Source organism: Equus przewalskii, chromosome 31, assembly GCF_037783145.1.
Source record: "Equus przewalskii isolate Varuska chromosome 31, EquPr2, whole genome shotgun sequence".
NCBI lineage: Eukaryota > Metazoa > Chordata > Mammalia > Perissodactyla > Equidae > Equus > Equus przewalskii.
In genome coordinates, this window is record NC_091861.1 from 8,677,196 (window position 1) to 8,701,442 (window position 24,247).

The following is a 24,247-nucleotide window of genomic DNA, read 5'->3' on the forward strand; positions in this document are numbered from 1 at the left end:
AAAATGCAGTCTACACAGAAACTGAAATACGATGGTGTACACCTGAAATTTATACGATGTCATAAGCCAAAATGACCTCAATAAAAAACAAAAACAAGGGGCCCAGTGGCGCAGCGGTTAAGTGCGCACATTCCACTTTGGTGGCCTGGGGTTCACCGGTTTGGATCCCGGGTGCGGACATAGCATCGCTTGGCATGCCATGCTGTGGTAGGTGTCCCACATATAAAGTAGAGGAAGATGGGCACGGATGTTAGCTCAGGGCCAGTCTTCCTCAGCAAAAAGAGGAGGATTGGCAGCAGTTAGCTCAGGGCTAATCTTCCTCAAAAAGCAAAACAAAACAAAAACAAAAAAAATGAACTACTGCTAGCTCTGTGCTTGGTACCTACGAGAAACAAATACTTCACTGTGTGTACCAACTCCTCAGAAGGGCTAGAGGAGCGGAATTTGCTACCCCAAAATGTGTCTCTTTGGCTTGATTTTTTTTTTTGACAGCACCTTCTCCCGACACAGGTGTGCGCCTTGTGGGTGGGTCCTGCCTGGAGTGGTAGCTGTGAGACACAAGCCTCGTGGACTAACCAGGGGGGGCATGAGGTGACTTTTACAGGTTCTCATGAGAGACTCCCCAGAAGCTCCAGGAACAGAGTCCTAGATAGAGCTGAGGGTCTTTCCTTGTGCTGCTGGAACACAAATCAGGGAAATCTTGTTAGTGGGGAAATGAGGCTGGGGAAAGCCGGGCTATCAGGGAAGCCAAGAGCCTCACGGTGTTCCACTGATGAGACACACAAAAGAAAGAAAACACAAGGACTCTCCCGGTTCCCCAAGGTGGGAGGGGACTAAGCAGTAGGAAGACCCTCGTCCCTCTTCCCAAGGAGACCAGTCATCCATCGCCCCGTGATGTTCAGCTGACAAAGACTTACTTGATGGCACCTGAACACAGTGTCTGATGGACAGGAGGGAGCCGAGGAGAGGGCTGGACAGGGGACCAAGGGCTAATGGAATCCAACAGCAAATGTGACATGCAATGTAGGATTCGATAATGGGGGAAGTTTAAAGACACGCTGTTGGATCTGCATCTTCATACTGGTTCAAAGCAATGGAAATCACACGCATTGAGCAGAGGAACATTTGGTATAGGTTTTTGAATGAATTACCATGACTCAGTCCATTCTCCCAGGGAGGCACATCTAAATAAAAATCACGGATGTGGAAATGAAGGGGACCATTCCTAACATCCATTTCAGAGGTTGAAAGGAAATGCATTTTGCACCAGTTTCCAGAAACTCTGGATGGCTGCTGAGGTGACCCCAGTAATGAGGCCATTCTGTAGCAGGACCCTGGGAAAATGCAGAGCCCTGTCTCTGGGAGGAAAGCGAGTGTGTCACCCAAGGGAACAGCTGAGGTTGGAATGAGAGGGTGTTATGGGCTGAATACTTGTGTTCCTCCCAAATTCATATGTTGAAATCCTAACCCCCGCTGTGCTGGTGTTAGGAGGTGAGCCCTTTGGGAGGTAATTAGGTCATGAGGGTGGAGCCCCCATGATGGGATTAGTGTCTTTAAACTTCCCCCAATATTGAATCCTTACTTGGGATTGGTGTCCTTACAAGAGAAAGTGCTTTCTCTCTTTCTCCTTCTTTTTCTCTCCCTCTCTCTCTCCTTTTCTCTCTCTCTCCCTTTCTCCTTCTCTCTCTCTCCCTCTCTCTCTCCTTCTCTCTCTCTCTCTCCCTCTCTCTCTCTCAACCTGCCACCTGAGGATACAACCAAAAGATGGGCGTCTGCAGACAAGGAAGAGGGCCGTCACTCGACACTGGATCTGCTGGCACCTTGGCCTTAGACTTCCTAGCCTCCAGAATGGTAAGAAATAAATTGTCGTTTAAGCCCCCTAGTTCATGCTAATTTGCTATAGCAGCTCAAATGGACTAAGACAGAGGGAAAGAGAAATGTCACTATGGACAGGATGCTTAGGAAGCCTGTCCTGACATCCCTTGAGATGTGGAAGACGGCCGTGTCCCAGGCACCGAGCCAGTCTGTCCTGTGGGAATAACAGCTCCTTGGGAGCAGAGGGCTGGGCCTACAGGTGGAGCTAGTCTTGGCTCTTCTAGTAGCTTTTCATGTGACTCGGGGCAGTTGTTGCACAAGATTCTCCAGGTGTCTGCTCCATGATTTTTAAAATAAGAGGACGGCAACTTGAGTGCTTGCATCCCCAAGCAGGGGCAGTAGAGTGTGGTGTCAGGGAACTGGGCACTGAGCACCCGGGTGCTGGTCTGAATGCCAGCCACCACTCAGCCTTCCACAGCTCACTTCCCTCGTCTGTATTAAGGAGTTAGTAACATGTATGAAGCCCAGAGAGCTGTTCCTGGCACAGACTAAGCAGCTCCATACGTGTGAGGTACAGGAACAGAAAGCTAAACTGGGAGAACCAGTGAAAAGTACAGATTTCCCAAGCCCCCCTCGCAGAGATGCCAAGTGGGCAGGCCCTGGAATCTGCATTTTAACAAGCCCTCTTGAAAGTAATTCTGAAGCAAATGATCCAGAGTTTGAGAAACAAATAGTATCTGTGGTTTGCAAACTTTTCTGAGGATGCTCTCAATAAGAAACCAATTTTATGGTCCAATATACAAGGCTTTCATACATATACAAACAAAACAGAAGTTTCACAAAGCAAACATTGCACGAGATGCTCTAATCTATTTTGTAGTTTTCATTCTTTTTATTTCTTTTTTTAAATTTTTTTGCAGGGAAAGACTCTCCCTGAATTAACATCTGTTGCCAATCTTCCTCTTTTTTTTCCTTCTCCCCAAAGCTCCAGTGCACGGTTGTATATCCTAGTTGTAAATCCTTCTATTTTTTCTGTGTGGGTTGCTGCCACAGCACGGCAACCGATGGATGGTGTGGTGTGGTTCCACAACCGGGAACCGACCCCGGGCTGCTGAAGAAGTTAGAGCACAGAACTTTAGCCACTAGACCATCAGAGCTGGCTCGATTTTATTTTTCAAAATGCTGTCTTTGACCCACTTTTGCAAACCACAGAGTGAAAAAAAAAAACACTGAAATAGATGATTTCTAAGTTTCCTCCCAAGTCTTTATAATAAAATCACCATTAGCTGTCCTGACACAAGACTATTACAAACTCTGTATTTGGATTTGAAATGCATAGTGATTCACTCCCTCAATTAGGTTTTGTTTCTGCCAGGTGATATTTGACTTGACCTTGAAGAACAAGTGGTCCCCCACATTGGACAAAGCCAAACAGGAGAGACGATGAAGCTCAAATTAGTTGCTCTCCGTAAAGAGAAAGAGAATCCACATGTGCTCAGGAACGGAAACCTCGATAAGCAGGCTCTGAGCAGGAGCGGAAGCCCTGAGCGCCAGTGATGGCAGCTGATGCCCGAATTCCAAGGAAGAGGAACGACCTGCAGGGGAGCAGTGAAGATCTTGTCTTCTCTGAGGGACACAGAGTGGGGAACAGACAGGAGGGAGACGCACCAGGTAGATGAGGGCCACGTGCGCTCCGTGACACCTCTTCCAGGGCCTTTGAATCTTTGTGAAACCGAATGAGCTCATCAGTGTTTTATGTAAGTGGCTTTTTTGTGCCGTGAAAGAAGCCAGTTTGCCTTTGTTTTGGAAGGAGGCAAAACAGACCTCAGGCAGAATCGCAGGAGCAGAGTTGGAGGGGCAGAGATGCTCCTGACCTACAGGTTATTTCTATTTCTCAGTTGACCTGACAAAACCCCCATTTTATAGGTGGAAAGATCGGGTTAGCCTGTAATTTAGAAGCTAAATTTGGACTGAAAACAAAGCTATCCAAACCCTCCTCCAGAGCTTTCCCAGCCCCCGCCCAGGACGCACCGCACAGAGTGGAAGATGAGCCGATGACTGGGGCCCACGAGGACTGAGAACCCAGCTTGGGCTCCTCGGCTTGCTTTTTTCTCTCCTTTCTCCCGGGCTGAGCTTCCCCAATGAGAAGAGCTGAGCGAGGCAGCAGAACTGACCTGCCTGCCTCGTGCAGGACTGGGTTTTTTGTCTCCTCTCCCAGAAGACATCACACTTCTATCAACGAGCACGTGTGATGACAGCCACTCACTCTTGCCTTTGTGTGTAGTCACAGAAAGTGATTCTCCCTCCTCCCATGAGTGTGAAACGCCACCACCCTGTCATTCAGGCTGACCTGGGGGAAAAACGGAGGATGGATTGCCCAAAGGAGTGCCCATTTAGGTCAGTCCCCAAGCCAGCCACCAAGTCCTACCTAGTCATGGAGGAGGACAGGTAGAGAGGCCGGCCCTCCAGGTTTGCCTCTCATTTCAGGGTCGCTTTGTCACACAAACACACCAAAATCAAAGAGCCAGCACTCGACCAAAGGACGCGGCGGGTGATGATATCAAGCCACAGTGATGTCACATTTATAATTAACACTCATTCTCCACCACCCAACAGAGCTGATTAAATGCTGACAAAAGGCCCCATGGTACCTACCTGACATAGTTATTTTGGTTCTTTGCAGCCAATAATTGCTTATTCTTCAGGCTATGTTTCCTGTCATCACGTCCCATTGTGTTTAGGACTGTGTGTTTCAGTAACAAACTACCGAGGTGAATACAAGAGACTTGGAGAAAAATTCAATGATTCTTCTATTTATAATCTGAAATGAATGCAGTGGAGTGTTCTCAAATTCCACTTGCCATGGGTATAACACAAAGCCATGAGAACGTCAGCACAGACAGCTTCAAGCAGCCGCCAAAGAAAGAGAGAAGCAGAGACCCGTGTGCACACAGGAGCGAGGATAAGAGCTAAATTGTACCTGCTGTATACGAAGATTGCCTAAAACCTTACCCACTGCACTTTGTCTAATCCTACAAACAGCTCTGTGAGGGAAATATTGTCACCTCTATTTAAAAGACTTCCAAAGGCTACACAGCCAGGGAGAGTAAGTAACTGAATGTGGATTTAAATATGTTTCAAACCCATGTTGGGTCTACACTGCCTCTTAGGTAACTGGTCCTCCCTTCCCACATGCCCTCTTGACTTGGATCCCTTGGACTCCTGGCAATACCAACTGGGATGGGGATTAAAAAGGAGCTGGGCTGAGCGAGGAGAAGACTCTTCTTCTCTTTGGTGCTCACGGTCCCCTTAAAGCAGTTTCATGTGTGGCTCCTACGCACAGCATCCTCGGATCCCTGCTTCAAAGCTCGAGATGTCTAGACTCACCTGCCTTGGGCTGAAAGAACACTGCAGGCGGCTGAGAAGTCCTCGCTCCAGCACTGCAGGGCCGCAGGACTTTCATGGGAGGCACTTTGGCCTTTGTGGGTCTCTTCTTCCTTCATTAAAAAACATTAAAACTTATATTTTGCAGCTATGTTGGTATAGAGACGAATGTAATCCAGGCTGGATTCATTAGTCCATATTCATCCATTATTGTTATATTCTTTTTTCCTTTCGATTTTAAAAGAAATTAAAATGAAAACATTTTCACGGACCTCTGAAAGGGGGCCTTATGCATTGTGCCTACTGCACCTAATGCATAGAAGTCCCCGGGTCACAAACCGGCTAGGTGACCTTGAGCAAGTCATGCGACCTTTAGGGGTTTCCACCTCCTTGTCTGCAAAGCCAGCCTGTCTGCTCCCCAGGGAGTGAGTACGGACAGTGGGAAAGAACCGTAGCGCTCAGAATTCAGCCAAGCAGAGCCCGTCGCTTATGGCCTGACCTGGGAAATGGCGAGGGGCTGCAGGGTGGAATTAGGCCAGCTCACTGGGGTGGGACAGAAGCCAGAAGGGCACTTGTCATCCCAGAAGGGGCTCAGGCTGGCCAAGCCGATACGCACAGACACACAGCACAGCCAGTCTCAGTCACCAGGAGCCAGCAGACCTCGGTGTCCCAACGGTTACACAGAGCACAGATCCGTTCAGCTCGTGTTCCCCCCAGCAAATCTCACAACACGAACAGAACTTCAGCACCCAGGCTCATTTCTGCCTGCCTCATCTCAGCTGCGACTTGTCTCTCTGACTTGTGATCCTTTTTGCTCTTCCAGTTCCGGCACCCTCTTTCCCGTCTCTCTCAACACTCAACTCCTGCTTCACATCTGTGTTTCCATTTTGCATCTACACTCTTGGCCAGGGGCGGCCCCAGACCAGTGAACCCAGCAGCGGCCCCTCCTTGGCGCACGCAAAGTCAAGGTGTGCCCACAGGTAGCTCTGGCTGACATGGCCTGACACCTTGGCCTCTATTGAGGCCTTGGAGGGAGGCCTAGACCAGACAGTGAGGAATTCAGAGAAGGTGACACTCAAGTGTAGACAGCATGCAGGCCGGGTGCTCTGGCAGTGAGCAGCAGGCCAGCCCCAGACCAGAAACCGCCTCAATGTCCATATATCAGAGAACTGTTGAATAAATGATGGTACAATGGAAAGCACGCAGCTGCACAAAAGAATAAGGAAAAGTTCTGTAAACTGATCTGGAGCCTTTTCCAGGACTTGGTGCTAAGTGGAAAAAGCAAACCATGAAAGCATGCTATCTTTTGTGTAGGAAAGGAAGAGTTAGAAATATACATGTATCTGCTCATTTGTGCAAAAAAGAAACACAGGAAGGACAAGTAGAAAATACAAGGTTGGTTACCTATAGGGAGTGGGAAGACGGGAGCAGGGTAGAAAAGATGGTGGGGACGGGGGTTAACAGTTCTCAGAGCATTCTGTCTGTATACTTCTGACTTTTAGAATCGTGTTAATGTCTCACACTCAAAAAAATAAACAAAATCATCAAAGACTAGAGTGAGGGGGGATTCAAAATGGAATACAAACAGAACCAAATGACTGACTGTAATTCAAATGAATAAAATAACTACTCTTAAAGGGGCAACGGGACGGGGAGGGTAGAACTAACATCAGTAACTTCGAACAACGTATTTTGAAGAACTGTAAGTAAATATTGGACTCTAGTTAGCAGATTTGTTTTCACTATGGTACGGGTTACCAATTCCAAAAATACTTAGCCGTATTCTAGGATTCAGCAAATAGGTAAATACATTGTGGATAATGAGAGAAACAGATTTCTCTCACAGTTGGAGTAGAAACTTGTAAGTGAGTGGGGGAGGCTAGAATGAAACCTGTGTGGGGCTGGAGGGGAATCGGAGCTGTGAGTATGAACCTGGGCCCATGGCTATGTGCACACACACAGACACACGTAGAAATGGATATAAATGTGTACCTATAGATACATTTATACACTGGTTGATACATTAGATGTATTTCCCAGCTCTGTTCACTGAGGGAGCCTAGAAACAATGTCTCCAGGGAAAGGAAAACCAGTGGGCACACCTAGTGCCTACGTCTTCATTTCTAAATACCATTTTCCAGTAAGAAGAACCAGGGCTCCTTGGAGAAATGGTTAATGCCAGGGCTGGGGCATTGAAAATAGAAAACAAGCCTGGAACATCTTGTGATGTCAGAAACCAAGGATGTGCTCAAAAAGGGATGAAGTCATGCCCCAAGGGCACAGGAGTCAGCTTAAGGAGGCTCCCACTGACCAAATATGGGATAATTCCAGCCACCAAAAAATAGCAATGGATTATATCCAATAGAACAGAAGAATTCATGAATCCACATTGACATAAATCGATAGATGGAGAGGAGGAAAAGCTCTTCCAACTACTAAAACTGGCAGAGATGATGGAATTCGAAAATCATCCCTTGGAAACCACCACAGTAGTAATTATTTCCAGCCAGAATCATTAATAAATGATAAATGCATGGGAGAAAGCCTGAGAAACAGGATATTTACATAGTTTCAAAGTATTTACCCACAAAATACTTATTAATTAGAAAGGAAAAAAACATAACTTTACAATGGAGAAATCTTGCACATACCACCTTAATTATGCAATCAAAGCGAACATCATTTGTAATTTAAAAAATGGACATAAATGCAACGTGATCATGAACTAGGAACAGGACATTAGTGGGACAATTGGCAGACATTGAATAAGTTCTTCCATTAAAATTGTAACAATGTTAATTTCATGACTTTTATAATTGCATTGTGGTTACGTAAGAGAATGTCCACATTTTTGGGAAATACGTACTAAAACACATAAAGGTCAATGCTTACTCTAAAACACTTCAGAAAATAATTGCGTGTGTGTGTAGCTAGAGAACAAATGATTAAGCAAATGGGGTTAAACGTTAGCATTTGGGAATCTAAGTGAAGGGTATATGGAAATTCTCCGTACTATGTCTTTTCTAAGCCTGAAATTATTTTGAAATAAACAGTTAAAAAATATAGCACGAATATCAGTTGCTCATACTAACAACAAAGGCACCTTTTTAGAGCATTACAATTCAAACTGATTGGAACGTAACTTTTTAAACTGACAACCAGTACATAACATGGTTTTAAAACTGAGCTAGAATGTAGTTTCTCTGCCGCACCTGCCATTTTGATGGGGTATTTTTCGTTTGCTAATGATAAGTCACACAATGTTCCTGTCAAGAATCAAAGAATCGTAAACTCTTCTTGCTGAAAGGGACCCAGAAGAACAGTGAGCCCAACTTCTCATTTGAACAATGAGGAAACTGAGGCTCAAAAAAGCAAAGTGCTTTGCCCAAGGTCATAGCCGAGCTGAAAGGTCGCCATCATTATCCTAAGGTACCAGCTAAAGACGCAGACCCATAGAGGTTGACCCACGCCATGCAGAAGAAATGCACGATAGAGCTAAGGCCAACTGGACCGACCCAAGAACTCACCGCCAGCTGGATCCCTTAAGTAAAGATGGAGAACTACCTCAGTTGCTAAAAAGTACTCTGCCCTGGAGCCTGTGGCATGACCTATGTTCTACCATAATGATGTCAAATGAAGTCATTTCTAGAAACTTCTGCCCTGAAAGCTTGGGAGGCTCCAACTACTGACTGCTAGATGGCAGACCCTTGGGAGAGGCACTGATTGTGGGAAGCTGTGACAGACCCAGAGCTCCAATATAATTTCTGGCCTGGGGAAGATCCTACCACATGGGTGTCTGCTCAGACGTAGATATGCAGGGTGGTCTGGGTCCTCCTTGCTCAGCATATGCTGTAGGCAGAGCAATGACCTTGAAATCAGGAGGCCAGTGTTGGACTAGACCTCATCATCAGATGTCATCCATACAATATAACCAGTCTCTATGAAACCAAATTTGCTCTGCTTGAAACAGAGACGGTGTTTGCCCTGCTATAGGTGGTAAGGCCAGTGCTCCACTCAGGCTCCCTCAGAATCCTCTCCATCAGTTTTTTTGTGCATCACCCTCTCAAGCACAAGGCAAACCAAGGCCGACAGATTCAGGCAACAAAGAAACAACAAGGTCTTTTCATTTTCAGACAGTTTATTACTCCATGTTAACTCTCGAAAGTGAGGAACAGCCAGAGATGCCTGCTCCCGTGGTTGTGCAAGGCGACACCAAAACAAAAGGGACCAGATGACTGCCACACAGATGGTGGGAACCCCTGTTTCTGAGAAGCTGTATTATAAATATTTTTAATTTTCTGTATATTATTATGTTCTGACATCTTAAAAAACCTTTCTGGCTGGGGAGAGGCTGCCCCTCCTCCCAGGTGAGCCAAATCTTAGAGCAAAGGATATGCGCGCCTTAGATATGTGAGGAGCCCTCCCTCCTCTCCACGGCCCCAATGCCCCAGGAGGCAATATTCCTCTGCTTTAAGGTCCCAGGGCCTGGTGCCAGGCAACTGGAAACCACCTCTACAGCCCAAAGCTGCGATGTTATTCAAGCTAGACGGTCCCAAGCTGTTAACCCTCAGACCTCAGAACCTGGGAGGCGACGAGAACCGTCTCCTGACGGCCTCCCAGGACAGACAGCGAGGTGAGTAGCACATGGCCTCACAGCAGCGCCTCACAGGCCTCCGTGCTCCCACAGTCTGGGAGGATCACAGAGTATTCTTCAGCTGCAGTTCAAGCTTTGCCTTTGTGGCTTGTGTGGATAGGCTCATGGGCACCAGGGCACCGGGGCAGAGCTGTGCCCTACACGCCCGGTTTAGGTATGCTTTTTGCTTCCAACAGCCAGTACTTCCATCTCTTTTTCCAAGGACTGTCCCCCACAGCAAAGAAGCAAGAAATACCTGGGAATTTATTTTCCCTCTCCTGTGCACCACCCCCACCCGGGGAAGCCCGTAACCAATGACTGAGAGGGGCAGAATTATGCCCCAGGGAAGCATAATTTACACTCCAGCATCCTCCCGAGGTGTCAGGCTGAAGCTTCCCTGTGGGCCTGGGCCTGAGATCTCACACCCTTGGTCGGCTTACTCCTCTTCCCGGTCCTGCCTCCCACACTCCCTTAGTGGTTTCCCCTGGGAGCCGTTTCCAGACTTGATCACCTGTGCCTCATCTCCAGGGAGCCTGTATTAAGACATCCACTGACTTCACAAGAAAACTGTGAGAATTAATGGATATAATGTTTATGAAGGAGTTTTGTGAACCAGAAGGACCTACAAATATAATGCGGCCCTGTTGTCACCATGGACATTTCTGAGCATGGCCTCCCCCTCAACCTCCTGGGCTAGTTCCCAACTAGGACCCAATCTCAAATTTCTCTGCTAACATGCAAGCGTGCCTGTATCAGCTATCTATTGCCGCATAACAAACCAGCCCTAGATTTAGTGGCTTAAAGGAGTGATCATTTTCCCACAGTTCTGTGGACTGACTGGGTGGTTCGTCGGTCGATCTTGCCTGGACTCACTCAGGCCACTGCATCCGGCCAGTGGGATGGCTGGGGGCTGGGCTGAGCTGGGCAGCTGTGCCTGAGCTACACGGTCTTTCATCCCCGTCTTCACAGTTTGACAGTTTCAGAGCAATGTTCCAAGAGAGCAAGAACAGAAGCTGCAGAGCCTCCTGAGGCCAAGGCTTGGGAGTCTCACAAGGCCACATCGGACACACTGTCCTGGTCAAAACAAGTCACGAGGTTGGTCCAGATTCAGAGAGGTGGAAAAACAGATTCCACCTTGGATGGGAGTTGCTACAAAGAATGTGCGGCCGTATGGAATGCACACAGCACCTAATTAGCTTTGTGGGTTGTAATCAGCAGTGCTGATGAAACAGAAGTCATAGGTTTGGTTCCCATATCGTTCAGAAAGCACACTGCAACTCCTGAGGGTGGCCAGCAGCCCTCTCTCCAGGGCAGGTCATTGATCCAAGAAACGTCTGCCTGGGAGAGAGTGGCTGGGTCTGAAGAATCCCACCACTGCCTCCAGGTGGACATCTTAACGTGACTGTCAGCGGCCTGGCTCCTCAGCCCCACTTTACCTACACAGGATGGCAGCCTGTTTACTTGGCCAATGTGTGGCTCTCCTCGGAGGGCCCCTCCTCAGCCACTTATCCTCCCACAAAGGAAACAGAGTGAACCTTTTTTGGGCATGGCAGTAGTTCCGTACCTGGAAACGAGCTTTAAATGTGTGGAGCTCCAATGTGTGTGGTGCTGGGTGGGATTTAAGGAGAGCAAGGACGAGGTTGATGCTCCAGGCTCGGGGGTGGTCCCCAACAAACACCTGGGGCAGGAAGGAGCATCTCCCAAGTGTGGGGCCGGTACCTACAGGGAGGGGATGGGAAGGTTAGGAGGAAGAATGAGGGGCAGAGCAGTGCAGGGCAGGACCACACAGGGAAGACAGGAGCAGATCTGTACGGGGTGGCATTCCATGGAAAGTATTATTCCAGGAAAAAGTATGGGTTGATTGTATCCACCTGTGTCACCAAAAATAAAGTTGTTCATTGCACGGTCCTCATATCACCCCTTATCTCAGTCATCCTCAGAGAGAGGCAGGATGGGGAACCTGGCCTTCAAAGAGGTTTCGGTGGCTTGCTCAGGATGGCAGAGTGCATAAAGTAGAGGAGTGGGAGCTTAAACCCAGGCCCCTTCGCTGTTTTGTTCTCTTTCAATGAGTTTCGTTTGTTTCCATCTTCTTTAAGGCTTGTGAAACCTCCAGCCTCTTTGTGCCAGATCTCCTCCTCTGTGAAAACAAACCCTGCCTCCTCCTGCCTCCTCCACCACAGAATGACTAAATAATGTCCATGAGGAGCTACAGAGCTTCTGGAAGAATCTACAACATCATGCATTTTGGAGGGAGACCACCACTCCGCTGTGGTGACTTTTCCTTTCTTTGACTTCCTACTGCTGACGGCCTTGGACCACAAAGAGTATCAGTGAACTTGCTTGAGCATTCGCTCTTTGCCAGAAGCTGTGCTAAGAGTGTCACATACCTTCATCCAGTTACTTTTCCCAAAGACACTGCGAGGCAGGTACACTTACTAGCCCCACCAGCCCCATTTTTCAAGGAGAGAAATTTCCAGGTTAAGTCATTTGCCAAAGGCCACAGAGCTAGTAATTGGCAGAGCTGGGACAAACCCCTGTCTCTCGACAACGCAATAAGGCCACGACATCTCTCTGACATCGTTAGGAGTCCTCACATCCATCGTCTGTGGAGTGGGTAAGAAATACAGACATGCGCTGTAGAGCATGAATAACATACAGATTCACTGAAAAAGCATTGAGAAGTTCCTTGGAGCTTTGTCATTATGTTCTCAATCAATTAGGAACTAAAATTGTATCTACTACAAAATGTTGGGCTCTCTGTCCCACAGCCTTTACTATGTATCTCGGGCATTCAGCACTGATTTGCTCGCCTTGTGCTTCTATTTACCTCTCAGTGTTATTGTGTTGTTTCTTCAATCAGATGGATTTCTAGTAAGTGGGACTCCAGAAAAACAGGGTGTTTCTTTTGAGTCCTGCTTGGTCCTATTCCAGGGTCTTACCCTTAGATACAGGTTTAGCTGATCGGTTGATTGCAACAGCCTCTGTAACATTTCTCCTCATAAAGGCCCAGAGAATGGTCAGTCTCAAGTTTCCTGCCCTATATCACCATCAGAGGGGCCCTGTTGTGGCTTGCGTGTTTCCAACGACCCCTGGGCAGGAGTGGGGAGGGAAAGAGTGAAAATAACTACCATGCATTTAGCACCTACAATGTACCCAGCACCGGGAATACAGTACTGAAAAGGAAAGGATGGAGCTCACCTGGTGAGTGTGTGTGGCATTTCATTAATACAACCATCTATCAGAGAGGCAGCATCGTCTCCTTTTTACTGATGGAGAAGTTGTAGGAGCAGACTTGAACTAAGGTTTATTTCAGAATGTTTCAAACTGAGAGCCATGACCTATTGTTGGGTTAGTGGGTAGTAAAAGGTATTGAGTGGGTCATAACTAACTTTTATTTTAATGGATTGGATTGGAATGGAATTATCAGAGTACATAGGAGTATATAGTATGTAGTAAAAGTATTATTTTCTGAAACTTTTGTTTCATTACACACACACACACATGATCACAATATATTTCTTACTGTGGATCATGTTAAAAAACATATGAAAGCCACTCATTTGTCCAAGCCCCAGCCTGTCCTCTTATTTTCTAAACTGCCTCTTTAGAGAAAGAAACTTCTCAAAGTACTCCAAGACTCTTTGGAAACTTCCTGGAATATTTTGGGCCCTGATTACACTTTGGAATATGCTGCCAGGCTCAGGCAGTGTGGATGTGCCCCCATCCTCTCTCCTGTTGGAAAGCACCATTTGTTCTGCTTGCGGAAGAGCTCTGTCCCCCGTCAACATTCGCAGGCAGCTCCTTCTCACCCAACTGTTGTCTCAATTGGTTTTACCGTCCTAAAGAGACGCACAATTAAGCTCCATGGCAACCATCAAGATAGGATGGAAATCATCTAATATTTTCTATCACTTAAGAATAGAGTGGCAAATGATACAAGAACAGGATGTATAATACCACCTAATACTCTTGAGTGCCAGAACCATCGTAAAATATTAGCCACGGAGCACTCAAGCATTTTAGCATGTAGCCACCAAGACTTGAGACCAGGGGTACAGGATGACTGAAGTTTCCAAGGCATTATGTGTCCCTTACACCTGAAAACAGACTGCTCATCTTGCATTTGTGATCCACCTCTGAGGAGCATTAGGCGTTTGGCATTTCCTCCTACATCTGCAGGAAAGGTTGGGATGGAGAGAGGTAGTGGGTGATTCTCTGGAAACAGCACTGCACTATCAAGGGGGAGAAGACCAGATCTAGCCCCAGCTCTTTCTCTCGTTACACATGGACTTGAGCAAGTCATTTAGTCTGTGAGCACCAATTTCTTCCTCTCAAAATAGAAATTAAAAACAACTTGCACTATTTACAGAATTGTGAAGATGAGTTAAGATCATACAACCTAACTATATACTGTAAACTCACTTTAGATTTAAGGATACGCATAGGTTGAAAGAGAAGAGATGGAAAAATCTATTTCACACTAATGGTAACCAAAGAGAGCAGAGGTAGTTATAATTGTATCAGACGTAATAGACTTTAAGTCAAAAATTGTCATAAGAGACAAAGAAGGATGTTATACGTGATAAAAGGTCAATCCACCAGGAAGATATAACAGTTATAAATATGTATTCACCCAACATCAGAGCACCTAAATATAGGAAGCAAACATTGACAGAACTAGAGGGAGAAATATATAGCAATACAATAATAGTAGGAGATTTCAACACCCCTCTTTCAATAATGGCTAGAACATCGACAGAAGATCAATAAGGAAACGGAGGATTTGAATAACACTATAGACCAAATGGACTTAACAGGCATATACAGAACATTCCACCCAACAGCAGCAGAACACACACAGATCTTTATCCAGGATAGATCACATATTAGATCATAAAATAAATTTTAACATTTAAAACTACTGAAATCATACCAGCATCTTTTCTGACCAAAATGGAATAAAACTAGAAATCAACAGCAGAAGGAAAAATGGAAAATTCACAAATAGGAGGAAATTAAACAACACACTCCTCAACAACCATTAATTCAAAAAAGAAAGTCAAAAAGGAAATTAGAAAATACCTTGACACAAAAACACATCAAAACTTATGGGATGCAGCAAAAGCAGTACTAAGAGGGAAGTTTATTGGGATAAATGCCTATATTAAAAAAGAAGAAAGGTCTCAAATAAACAATCTAACTTTACACTTCAAGGAGCTAGAAAAAGAAGGACAAACTATGTCCAAAGTTAGCAGAAGAAAGGAATATCATTAGAAAGTTATTGATATTGCGATAAGTAAAAGTGTATTCATTAAATTTTACCAAAACATAATTAAAGTTTTCTCCTTCTTAGCTATGTGACTTGGCAAAGGTTTTTAATCCTCCTGAGACTGCATTTCCTCAGCTGCGACGTGGCAGGAACTCAGTGAGGATTAAACGAAACAATGTGTATGAAAACCCCCATTTGTTCCCCTTCCTCTTCCAGCAAAGACACTTCATTTTCATTCTTGTTTTATTTGAGACTCTTTTATTTGCAGATAACTGAAACCAACTGGAACCAGCTCAACCAAGTCAAAAAAGGGCAAATGTCCTGGAAAGACACAGGAGCATCTCACCGATGGCAAGGCAGAGGCAGAGCTGGGCTTCAAGGCATCACGTGGCACCTGAACCGAGAACCAGCAAGCTGTCATGACTCAGCTCTCACCGTCTGTCTCTGGGGCCACATGTCTTCATGCCTTCACTCTCTGTGACATTCATTCCACCTTCCTCCCCCTGCAGGCAGACCGTGTCTGCTTTCCCTCGTTATGGCAGCCCCACAGCTCCTGAGTTTAGTCTCCTCAGTGCCAGCCTCTCTCAGAGACCGATAGGAAGTTGCTCACTGTCATCTCTTAATGCACAGGAAGAAGTAGCTGATTGGCCAATAGAGGTCAGGTGTCCACTGTGGATCCAATCAAGTCTCTTTTTTTCATCTACCCTTTGGAGAATTGGACCCTCTTCTCAGAAAAATGCACACAAAGATGATCTTTACATATAATGTCAAGGGGTTTGCAGGTCCTCTGAGGCATAACTGTGAGCCACGGACCTGAGGACGAGAATCCCCAGTGAGGAGAGTTTTATTGCTCCAACTCACCTCCTCGTGACCTCTTTCATATTTGAAAGAAGTGAGTCATTAATGTAATTTGCACAAGGGAAACGTTCACATTCCAGAGGCACGTCTTATAAACTGATCATAACAAAATGCTCCTTGGGTACAAATACAGCAACAGCAATTATATTTTACTTCTAATTTCTAATTGACTGTGGCAACCACCACATGTCTTTACAAACCATTCCTATACACCCACTTTAGCTCAGCGCCCACCTGCAGTGCCAGCAGATACCTTTTCCATATGATCTTGGGCTGTATCTCTTGCTGCTGCCCCCGCACTTACACACACCCACACTGTCCTCTTAAGATGTGTGTGAACTCTAATCTCCTTTCCTTTCCTATTTTCCACCTGGATACTGTGAGATATGGAACGCTTGTCTCAGATGAATGACTTCCCAGCCAAGATTCTACATCTGTTTTTTGTGTCCTTCCTATCACATTACCCTAAGTCACATGCTTCTGTCAGGATTCTGAGTCATAAAATATAACAAAAACCAGAATTATAGCTCCAACTGATTTGAGAAGAAGAGAGAGAGGCAGAATTACTAGCTCATTTCACAGGCATTAAGTCATGTAACTGAAAAGTCCGAAGTAAGTAGAATTGACATTAGGTACAACTTGTATCCAGGGACTAAAGTCATCCACATCAAGCCCCTATCTCTTTTCTCATCAATCAGTTCTGCTTTCCTCTTTCTTGGTTTCATCTCAGACAGGACGTATCCAGGGTGAACCTCTGCCAGCTCCGGGTTTATGATCTCCTTTTAGCTAGCATCCTCAGTAGAACGAGAGCCTCTCCATTCCAACAGTTTCAGCAAAACTTCAAAACTGCACCTCTTCAGGGCAACTTGAATCACGCACGCATCCCTGAGCCAATCACTGTGGCTATGGAGATGGCAGACACTCGTTGGCACAGCTGAGGTCACATGGCTGTCCCTGGGACTGGTCCACCCAACTACCACTGGGTCTACCCCACCAAAAACTTATGAAGTAAGAGTGGTTCTTCAAAGGAAAATCAGAGCTATTGTCAGAAGAAGGAGGGATAAATAGGAGGCGGAAAAAATCATAAAGGTCTATCACCTTATTAAATTGCCATTTCCTTTTTCCTCCATCCTCTTCTTGGAATCTTAATTTTATAGCATCTTTTCATACTCCAGAACAAAGGCAGCTACACGAAAGCTCAGCAGCCACTCTGGGGATCTCTCCACTCCAAGAATGACTCAAGATGGTGGACATTGGAACTCCTGGGCGCCCAGAGGGATGAACGATGGGATGGGAGTATAACCTCATCCTCTCTATAGCTCACACCCTGAACAAGAACACAGATTTGTTTTCTAGTCTCAGGCCATCACTACTTGTTTTATAACCTCAAGAGTAATTCTATATATATGTGCCTGGGCTTCACAATTTATGACCAGGAAACAGGCCATCTGCTCATAACTAAAGATAATTAGAAGGGATATAGAGATGACCTAGGATTTTTCTTCTAGAATCCTACGAAAAGGATTCTGATCAAGCACACAATGTTTCCCAGTTTTTCCTCACTGTGCAATAACCAGTCTAACTTTCGTATATCATCTCTTTTCTAAAGCCTACAAGAAAGTGATTGAAATTGTTTCCTAAGCGCTATTTAATGCTAACACTAGCCCTGCCTACTTGACAGTAGGCTCCAAGAAGCAAATGAGATAATGTGTGCGAATGTACTTTGAAAATTATAAAGTACCATTCAAGAGCAAGCTATTGTTATTATTAAATAACAATTAAACAGTCATTTATTAAATCTTTCAACTACTACTTTCTAAATATTTACCGTTTTCAAGCATTGTGGCATTTTCTAGGGCTGTGAAAATGAATAAGATAGTCTCAGAAGTAATATACTTTCTAGCAGGGAGCAGACACGTGAACAAGTAATTACCACACAGTGGAATCAGAGGTTGGTACTGATGTAACAGGAGCACAGGGGCAGGAACACTCAAGTCACCTTGAGAGGATGCCCCAGAAGAGAGCGAATTGAAAGAGGTATCCAAGAATGGATGCCATTGGGCCAGCTGCAGGAGGCGAAGATGGATGTGTCTGATCCAAGACACTATGAGCAAAAACAGAGAGTGGACAAGCCCATGCTGATTCAGATGTGTCCAAATCTTCCAGGTGCTTTGCTGGCTCCTCTATCTGTACCGATGAACACCCATCGTTCTCAATTTCCTGGTCTTTATTGGATTTGCCACCATTTTTAAATAATACCATGGATCAATATTCTTTGTATCATCCTCCTTTCACTCTTTATCTCATTCCTTGTTTTGTTTTTAACTTTTCCCTCCTCTTTCCTTAGAAAGTATGTATGAACATTTTGTCTCATCTGCTTTAAAGGAAAGACCCCACTTTTTCAGCTGGCTGCAGAACTAAATAGTACTTTTGCCTACAATGGCTGCCTTTAAGTTTGGCACTTTATTATGAACAGTCACTGGCATCTAAAACTTTCCTAATTGTGCTTTTTTAATAAAAGAAACTAATTCCATACTTCAGATACTTTACTCTGAGCAGGACAGAGCAATATCCTACACAAGCAGATATATTAAAAATTTATTTTTCCCCTGAATAGACGGAAATTCACAGTGTTCGTAATAAGAGTTCATTGAATGTGGTTTCTGAGTTGCACAATCTGATCCATGAGCAGGGTTCCAGTCTTCATTACAACTATGTTGTTCCAGAGGAACTTCTCATGTTCCTTTTCAACCCAGATGTGAATTTTCTATCACAGTCTCCATCCACAAAATTGGCTAGCCCAGCCCTTGTTCCAGAATAAGTGAATGGTTTGGGTGCCTGTTCTCTTTTATGACCCACATGTCATCTCCAGGTAAGGAAGTCCCTTCCACCCTTTAAAAAATGAAAAATAGGGACTGGCCCAGTGGCATAGTGGTTAAGTTCATTCGCTCCACATTGGCAGCCTGGGGTTTGTAGGTTCAGATTCGGGTGCAAACCTACATACTCATCAAGCCATACTGTAGCTGGGTCCCATGTATAAAATAGAGGCAGATTGGCACAGATGTTAGCTCAGGGCCAATCTTCTTCACCAAACAAAACAAAACAACTAAAAATAGACTTTTGATCTATGTGGATAGCTTGGACCATAAAACACCTTCGTCCTGTCATGGAGCCAAGCCATGTTATTTTTATTAGCTAGACAAATGCAGCCAACACTTCTGGTCAGACCAGGTGACATCAGGGTCACATCTCCAGCATGTCAAAAGAGGGAAATACTTAAGATTTTATTCTGCACAATGTGTATTCTATCAGGTGAGAAAAAGCGAATGAAAGAGAAAAATGAGAGCATGAACCAGAAAACAGAAACATTCTCTGTCAAGCTACAATTTGGAAATAGGAAATGAATCTATCCCTTTTACAACCATCCATATCCAATTAGGAGAGAGATAAACCATTAAAACGCTGGGAATTTTATTTAATTAATCACTAGTGAAGAAGGAAAAAAACAGACAAATAAAGGCAGTGTCTTATTACCTCCATCACTCATCACTCTCAGCGTAGTTTCATAAATTTCGGCACCTATTGCCCGCTGCTCCTAATGACATTTTAATGGTTCTTCACTCAGACAGTTCTGTGTGGAACAGTGGGAGAGTCAAGATTTGGACATGCTGATTCAGTAATGAGGTGAGATTCCACTCAGGCTCAGGAGGAGGTGAGGGGCTGGATACCCCTCAGCAGCACCCAACCCAGCAGGACATTCAGGCATCCAGCCTGCAACCCAGGGGCCTCTCATCAATTAACTCAGCAGTGCCATTTGCCCTGACTTTTCACATGGAAAATGAAGATATCCTGACTTGATGCTCGCTTCTGGCCTCCCGGAAGGATGAGGGGGCTAGAGATGGGAGTAGAGAGGCAGGATCCAGAGTTTGTCTTAGGTACCACAACATGCTCAAAGCAAAGTGAAGGGCTCTGTGGCAGCCCCCAAAGGGGCCACAGTCTTCATCTCACACCATGGTTTTCACGAATTCATCCACTCTTCTTTCAACAAGTATTGAGGGTGTATTAGAAGAGGTAGTCCATCAAGATGAGGGAGTGACCCAAGAAAGAGGAGACACTGCCTCCAGGGAACAGATGACCTGGTACAAGAGGCTTTCCCCAATGGTGATAAAGGGAGATCCCAGGACGAAGCTGTGCAGGTGGCCAAGAGATCAACCAATTCCAATGGGACAAAGTTCGAAGGAGCAGGACTTCCTCGAGAAGATGAAGTTGACAGACTATTTAAGGTGCTTTGAATATATTGAAAGATTTACATAACTGGGAGAGAGCCTGGGGACAAGTTACTGATAAGTACCTTAAAAATTAAGCAAAGACAATTATTAACTCAAAAAAAAATCCCACAAGTTATGCCTCAAAGGAAATGTAAATGGCTCAGCTGTGAATAGGACTTACGTGGTGATAACCATGTAAACCCCGACTACAGATCCAATCAATGTTACCAAATACCTATACTGAGAGATTGCTGGGAAGGGAAGTAGCTTGAGGAGGGTGGTGAAAAAATCCTCCTCTTCCGGAGAAGTCAGTAGATAAGGTGAGACTGAGAAATCAAGATGCAGCAACGTAAGTGTGGCATTTAGAGAAACGGAGCCAAACTTTCCTCACTAGAAAAAATCAGTTAGCGATGCTGAAAATAGTTGTTTCTGGACCGTAGGAAATGAAGAGAGGGAATAATGAAAGAAACACGTTTTTGTAGCAAGCCACATGGAACTGTTTGACTTCCTGAACTTTATATAACATGGAGAGAGATATATATCTCTCCATAGAAAACATGGATATATATGGATATAACAAGGATAAAAATAAAATGTTGTGGGGCTGGCCCCGTGGCCGAGTGGTTAAGTTCGCATGCTTTTCTTTGGCGGTCTGGGGTCCACCGGTTCAGATCCTGGCTGCAGACCTATGCACAGCTCATCAAGCCATGCTGTGGCAGCATCCCACATAGAAAAACTAGAATGGCTTACAACTAGGATATACAATTATGTACTGGAGCTTTGGGAGAAAAAAAAAACAAAAGAGGAAGACTGGCAACGGATGTTAGCTCAGGGCCAATCTTCCTCACAAAAAAAATAAATAAAAAATGAAATGAAATGTTAGACAAACAAAATAAAAGCAGCCTTATGAGTCTCAAAATTGTATTTATCATAAGTCTGTTTGCTAGACAAAATATGGAAATCCCAGTTAAATTTGAATTTCAGATAAAGGTCAATTTTTTTTTCTTGTGAGGAAGATTGGCTTTGGGCTAACATCTGTTGCCAATCTTCCTGTTTTCTGCTTGAGGAAGATTGTCACTGAGCTCACATTCGTGCCAATCTTCCTCTGTTTTATGTGGGATGCCACCACAGCATGGCTTGACGAGCAGTGCTAGGTCCACGCCCAGGAGCCAAACCTGTGAACCACGTACCGCCAAAGTGGAGTGCACGAACTTAACCACCACACTACTGGGCCGGCCCACCAAATTTTTTTAAATTTAATCTAATTTATTTTTTGGCAATAAAAAGTGGATATATTTAAGGTGTACAATGTGATGTTTTGATATATGTATACACTGTGAAATGATTACCACAATCAAGCTAATTAACATATTCATCACCTCACATAGTCACCCAAACAGTTACCTTTTTTTTTTTGTGGTGAGAACACTTAGCAAATTTCAGGTATACGATATACTATTATTAACTGCAGTCCCCATACCATACATTAGGTCCCCAGAACTTGTTCATCGTGCATAACTGAAGCTGTGACCAGCATCTCCCCATCTCCCCACGCCCAGCGCCTGGGCTCCACCATTCTACTCTCTACTTTTACGAGTTCCAGTTTTTTAGATTCCACATATAAGTGAGATCATGTAGAATCAAACAATTTTTTAGAATAAGTTATGTCCCAAATATTTCATGAGACATACTTATACTGAAATATTATTCATTACTTATCTGAAATTCAAATTTAACTGAGGTTCCGTATCTTTATCTATGTAATTATGTATTTATTATGTATTAATTGATGTCCTGCATTTATGTCTCAGAGGCCACTTTATAAAGAACCATAGAAGACATTTCTTTAAGGTCTCAGTTCCAGAAAAAGTATATTATCTCCTGAGCACCTAATTCATTTCTTTTCTTCTGGACACTATAAAGTAAGCAGAAGAATTGATCTGGACTCGAGATTTGTTATCAAAAAGCTGCCATTCTGATGAAGTCTACCCACTGGTCTGAATCTGACAGAATCCCCACAAATTTGGTAGTCTTGACTGGCTATAGGCAATGAGGAAAACGGCTACATAAGAAACAAACTTTATTATTTAAAAAAACAACAAAATGAGCAAAAACTAACTAAACAACCACAACAAAAAAGCCCTCTGGTTTTCCAGTCCCTTTTTGGTGGTCTCAAAGAAGAATCCAGGGAGGCTGGGCCAGCGACATCTTCAATGCCGGCCACCTGGGCAGTTGGGTCTGTGCTCTTGGGGACCCCCAGGGCCAGCCTTTGGGCCTCATAAGCCAGCATCTTTCAGACAGCATAGAAATGCATCTGGGAATAAAGTCTTTCCCTTCCCTTCTCCCCACATGAGCATCAGGCGTGAAACCCCAGCTGGCCACTCATTAAGATGCCAAATTTTACTTTTTTCTCCTGTAAGAAGAGAGTGTCTGTCACTGGGGAGGTGATATCCTCAGCTGCTGGAGAAGGGGAATAAATTATCCTTCTCTTGACGTCCCCTGCCAGCTTGTTAGCATCACTAACAACCACTCAAAGCGGCAGAGCAAGAGAGATGGCAATGAAGTAGAGTGGGGGGAAAGTTGCCACTTTCAAGCTTACATTGGGCAGGTTGTTATCTGGAGTAATTACCCAGCATCAGTTTCACTCAAAAGTTCTCCTCCCCCCTGCTTTCCTATAAGGAACACAAAAGGAAGCCTGCCACCCCATAGCAGTCACAGCCATGTACTTCTGCTCTGGCTATGTCTCATTGTGCACAGCATCAGGAAGGGAGGAACATTTCTGAGACACCCTTCCAAAGGCTAGAGGGCATAGTGTAGGGCTTATAGGGAACTCTCCGGGGGTCAGAAGGACCTGGGGCTTAAAATGTGACTGTATCACTTACTTATTAGCTGGGGTCACCTCAGCAAATAGCCTCCTTAAGCCTTTGTTTTCTCATCTGTAAAATGGGCATCATGAGTCCATCCTCTCCCCAAGTTTATTGTGAGGACTAAGTATAAAATGTTGAATGGTGCTGGCGTAGAGTAAAAGCTCATTGAAGGGTCTTATTCACCTGCAAACCCAACCCTGTGAGCTGTGCAGCCCTCCCTCTCCACCCACTTCATCGTTATTTCCTTCTCAGCCCCACTGAGGGCAGCTACATGATCAGTCTTTGCACTCCAGACCAGAGACGACAAGTGGGACAATGTCTGCCACAGAACAAGTGCTAGTGCCAGGTCTTGGGCCAGCTGGGTATGACAGGATGATTCTGTGTGAGAAGAGCCCAGCAGGGGAGTCCCCAGTGGGCAATGCGCCAGGGCAGCACCGACCTTCTGGAATGCACCTGGCAGTGCACAGGTGCGCCCTTCCTTTCTGCATCAGCGACTGGCTCACATGATACAGGTGAGACGGTAGCCTGAGCAGCCTCCCAGAGCTCGTGGCAAGAGTTTCTCTGGGCACCTGATAGAGGAATTGTTGGGGTGGAATGGCTGAGGAGGCCCAGGGAAGAGCATCGTATCTTTGAGGGCCCCCACTTCAGGTGAGGGGCGGGCAAGAAAGGAAAGGCTTATTCTCCATCTTGTTGGTCACCCAGCCCAGAGCTTACACAGGTTGTTTCCTTGTGGCTAGGACATTAGTTTTTGTGGCCAAAACTACATTTTGCCCACTCTACTATCCATTCTCCCCTTCTGCCTTAGCGATAGAATTCCTAATTTTTAGCTGTGCACATGTGTGCCCAAAGACCAGTTTCCCACTTTCTCTTGCACTTAAATGTGGCCACATGGCGAGGTACTAGCCAGTTAGATGGAATCAGAAGTGCGGTGTAGCAACTTCCAGGAAACTTCCTTAAAAGATAGTTAACATATGCCCTTTGCCACTTTCTCTCTCTTTTCTATCCTTGTGGACTAGAATGTGGACATGATAGCTGGAGTTTAAGCAGGCTTCTTAGGGTAGAAGCCAAATGCTGATGGAGGAACGACGGATAGATGCAGCCTGGGAGCCTGAGTCTCTGAGACTATGAACGGCCACAGTAGCTCTGGACTTCT